The sequence below is a fragment of the Belonocnema kinseyi genome, chromosome 6 (genome assembly GCF_010883055.1).
Source record: "Belonocnema kinseyi isolate 2016_QV_RU_SX_M_011 chromosome 6, B_treatae_v1, whole genome shotgun sequence".
In the NCBI taxonomy this organism is placed as follows: Eukaryota; Metazoa; Arthropoda; class Insecta; order Hymenoptera; family Cynipidae; genus Belonocnema; species Belonocnema kinseyi.
Genome location: NC_046662.1, coordinates 43,725,117 through 43,730,353, shown reverse-complemented (window position 1 = coordinate 43,730,353; position 5,237 = coordinate 43,725,117).

Genomic DNA, 5,237 nt, shown 5'->3' with positions numbered 1-5,237 from the left:
TGCATCTCTTGTAAAAAGTATGAGTGTCTTCTACAATTTCTGTCTACGAATTCAAAATTAGAAATTTCGCTGTGCAAATGAGAGAAACTGGACGCAAAGTTTTCAAAATTCAAGGAGGAGGAGGCTTCATTGAAAAAAAAATTATTATAAAAAATTTTTCTTTCTTTGCATCCTGTTCTTTCGGCAGAGCTAAATTTTTTTCTGATGACGACTGTACTGCCAATGAATACTCTTTCCGGCTCCTACAGCTCGATCTTACAAGTTTCTAGTCAGAAACAGTTTTTTAACTTACCTATTTTTAAGTCGCGAATCTTCGTCGAGATGACGAGAAAATTTTTATCGACGTTGTTGTGTAAATATATTTTTTTGTATCGTCAGCTGTAGGAGTGCGCGCCGTTTTCAATGGAGTGGAATCTATTTTAACATAGTGATTTTTTTAAGAGATTAATATAACGAGAAACAAAACGAGAAAGCCGTTTAAATCCGAAAAAAATAATGTAGAATTATTTTTAAATGTTTCAGAGGGCAATAGGCATTTACTAATCTTTAATCAAAAAATGATAACCAGGACATATTCTGAGGAAATTTTTTAAACTGCCTTTCAGACTCTTTTATTTAAAGTATCATGTGTTTTTTATAGAGATTTATTCAGAAAGTGTCTTTTTAATTTAAAGATAATGAAATAATTATATATTAATTTAATATATAGTTTATTATTCATTATTTTAATTAAAAATTTTAATACTGACCCTTAGAACATGTCCTGATGATAACGATAGCAGGAGACAGTTAAAAACACGTACTTAGAAGATTTCTTTTAGTGATCCGCGTTTGGTCGGTTTAAATGCTTAAATAATTCGAATAATTTCCAGGTTTAACAGTTTCGGTTTAACATTCCATCGTTGAAAAATTGTTTGTTTAATTTGAACTAATTTCAGTTTTTATCTAAGTTTATTTGAACTTTAATTTATAATTATAATTATAAATTAAATAATAATAGTTAATATAAAGTTTTAAAAAACTGAGGTTAGTTAAAATTTAAAAAAGCGATAAAGAAATAAAATTTTTGATACATTAAAAAATTGATTTCTTTATCGCTTCACAATCTTTCCACTAAACGCCTCTTTTACGCTTTTTATCGTTTTTTCCACCTAAATGCAAACTGACTTAATAGAGTTCAACCAGAAAATAATACTATTTCTATTTATTTTTGAACATTCATTTTTTGATTTAAAAATTTAATTATTTTAAAGAAAATGTAACAATTTTGTTAAAAAGTTATCCTATTTGTTTGAAATTTAAAAAAAAATTAATTTGTTTATTTAGGTTAAAAATTCAACAATTTGGTTTCCTTCATGACTAAAAAATCTTTCATGCTTAAAAATTTATCACTTTTGATAGAAATTTCATTTTTTTTGCATAAAAATGCAAACTGTTTGCTTAAAAAATAATCATTTTTAGTCGATAATTCAAGTTAACAATTAACTTTTTTGTTGAAAATTCAGCAATTCGGTCGAATTTTTCTTTTTCTTGACTGAATTTTTTTTTTTGATTAAAAACTCATCTCTCTGGGTAGAAATTTGATCTTTTTGATATTAAATTCGACTATTCGTTGAAGATTGATATTTTTCTGTTAAAAGATTTTTAGAAAATTCTAAAAATTGTGTGAAATTTTATTTCCTTCTTCACTAAAATGTATTTCTTGATTACAAATTCATTTTTTTTATAGAAATTTTATCTTTTTGATTGAGGATTTATTTGGTGGAAAATTCTTCCTTTTTTAGTTGAATTCAACTATTTTTTATTTCAAATGATAACTTTTTTTGTAGAAATATCAACTATTACACTTTTGGTTTGAAAATTAATTTTTTTTTTAATTCATTCATCTCTTTTGGTCGAAATTCAATATTTTTTGAATTGGAAATTAAATTTTTTAACCGAAAATTGATATTCTAAATTCGACATTTGATTTTTAAAAAATCTTTTTTAGTTGAAAATTCAACTATTTGGTTTAAAATTAATGTATTTTAAGGAAAATTGTTGTTTTTCATTTTTTTTTAAATTTCTCTTTTGTATTAAAAAATTACTTTTTTGGTTGAAAATTCAGGAATTTAGTTGAATTTTTCTTTTTCTCGACTGAAAAATGTTTTTTTTTTTTATTGAAAATTCATCTCCCTGTGTGAAAATTTTATCTTTTTGTTATTCAATTCGACTATTCGTTGAACATCCATAATTTTCTGTTAAAAGATTAAACTCTTTTTAACTTGGTTTGATTTGTAAGTTTTTTGTTTTAAGATTGATTTTTTATGAAGATTGATTAATTTAGTTGAAAATTGATCTTTTTAGTTTTAAATCCAACTATTGTTTTGAAAATTCCTTCTTTTTTGGTTTGAAAATTAATCTCTTGAGTTGACAATGTAATTATTCTATTTTTGGTTGAAAATTAATTTTTTTTTAGTTCGTGGTTTTTTCTGAAATTCAATTTTTTCTAAAAAAAAAAATATATTATACTTTCTATAGAAAATTGATCTTTCTCACATGAAAAATGGGGTTTATGATTTAAAAATTCATCTCTTTTGATCGAAATTTAATATTATTTGGTTAAAAATATTGGTCATAGCTTGAGATCCCTTTTAGTTTAGGATTTGACTATTTTGTTACAAATTTGTTCTTTTTTTGATTGAAAATTAATTTTTTTAACTGAATGTATTCGAAATTCGATATTTGAGTGAAAAAATATTTTTTAGTTAAAAATGCAACTATTTGGTTTAAAATTTATGCATTTTGTAAAAAATTGATATTTTTTATTTAAATTTTATCTTTTTAATTGAAAATTAAAACATTTGGTAAAAATTGAACGATTTAATTGAATCTTTTTCACTCTTGACTGAAAAATGTTGCTTGATTGAAAATTTATCTATTTGAATAGAAATTTGATATTTTTTGGTAAAGCATTCAATTCTTGACTAAAAATTCACAATTCCTTTTTAAAAATTCATATTTTTATTTTGAAAATTCAACTGTTTTGTAGAAAAATTGTATATATTTTTTTTAGTTGAATTCAACCATTTCTTATTAATTTTTTTTAATTGTTTGATTTGCAATTTTTTTATTAAAATTAATCGGTTTTAATTGAGGATTCTATTTTTTGGTTGAAAATTTATTCTATTTTGAATTGAAAATTCATTTTTTTTCACTTAAAATTTAACTATTCCATTTTTAGTAGAAAAATAATGATTTTGAGTTAAAAATTCAATTGAAAAATCCTTTTTTGGTTGAAATTTAATATTTTTTAGTTAAAAATTCATCTATTTTTCAAAAAATTTTATTAAAATTGTTAGGACTTTAAACCATTTCAAATTGAATAAAATTTCTCTATTTTCTTGAAAATTTGAACCATTTTAAGCCCTCCTTTAATTGGTTTTCAATGATATCTTTGCTTTGAACATTCGCCTAAAAACGGATTTAAAGCTCCCTTTAATAAAAAAAAAGATGTTGAAAACGATGGAAATTAACTTTTTTACATATAAAATGTAAAAATTGTTCGAATTGTTTAAAACTTTAACTGGTAAAACACAGAACACTAATTTATTTGTATTCCATACTGTAGAGAATTCCCGATTTATATTTTTAGTTGAGATTTCCAATTTCCGTATAAAATTCTCCTAGTTTGGTATTCCTAATAACAATAACAAATTAATGGATTTACATTGAAAAACATTTTTTTTTGCATAAAAAATGTCATTTCGCTTTATAGAGATTTTTTAAAGATTAGTGATTTTAAATTTCTGTAAAATATGTAATTAAAAGGAATTCGAGAGTAAAAACTAAATGAATCTCAACGAATTTCCGGTCCGAACGTTTTTTTTCTGCTGCTACAGACGTTATTATTGCCGTATTGCAATAATAAATTGTATTTTTCTTCGTTAATTTACTTTGATCGACTTATTTTATTTAGCTTGATAGCAGGCGGAAGTCTGAGAAGAGAATTGTATTATTTATTAAAAATCTACATGTAGTGTGTTCGAATGCCATAATGTGAACGAGACTCCGCATGCCTCGCGTATGTGTGTACAATCTGTAAATTATTAATTCCTTACTAAAATCTTTACGACGTAATTTAATGCAATAACTGGGTAGCAAATTTCGGTCTGTTCCCGGCGAACAAAGGGAACGTAGAACTGACGTGTACATACAGAGTTAAGTTTTAATATTAAAATAAATAATATTAATTCAATACCAATTTTAATTAATTATACCTTTTTTTGTTTTTATCCTATTTTATTCTCTAGATACTTAATTTATTTATAATAAATTATCTAATAGACTTAATTTTATTTAGTTATTTAATTTATTTAATTTAGTTAATTTATTCAATTTATTTACTTCATTTAATTTTAATACAAATCTGGCAATTCCAGAAAGTTTGGGAATGTCAGGGAAAACCTGATAGAGTTAAAGAATTTTCGAAAATGTAAAGTTAAAGTTAATTTTATTATTATATTTGAAAATCGCAACGATTCGGTTGACAGTTTTGAAAATGAAATTTAAATTCAGCTCTAAACAAATTAAATTAACTTTGAACTAAAAAAGATAATTTAATCATTTTAATTGATTTTATTTCATCATTTAATTTATTTAATTTATTTCATTTTGCTACAGGTCTTGTGATTCCAGAAAGTGGGATGTCTGAAAAATCCCGAAAAAAAAAAAATTCCCAACACTGTAAAATTCCTGAATTAGAAAATTCTCGATTAATCAAATTCGCGAATAATAAAATTGCCGGAAAATAAAAATACCGAATGGGAAAATTGCCGAAAAATAAAATTCACAATAATAAAATTGCCGAAAAATAAAAATAACGAATTGGAAAATTCCCGAATAATAAAATTTTCGAATAGTAAAATTTCAGAATTATAAAATTTCTGCATTTCAAAATTCCCGAATAATAAAATTTTCGACAGTTTATAATATTACCTAACTGGAAAATTCCTGAATATTAAGATCCCAACAGTTTATAATATTACCGAATTGGAAAATTCCCGAATAATAAAATTCGAGACAGAAAATTGCCGATTTATAAAATATCCGAATTGGAAAATTCCCGAATTTTTTAAAATATATTTTATTGATTACAAATACAAAAATAAGACATTAGTTTCAAAAATTATTTTTAACATTTAAAATTTCGAAGCTTATTTCTTGAATTTAAAATAGCAATAATTTTAAATAAAATA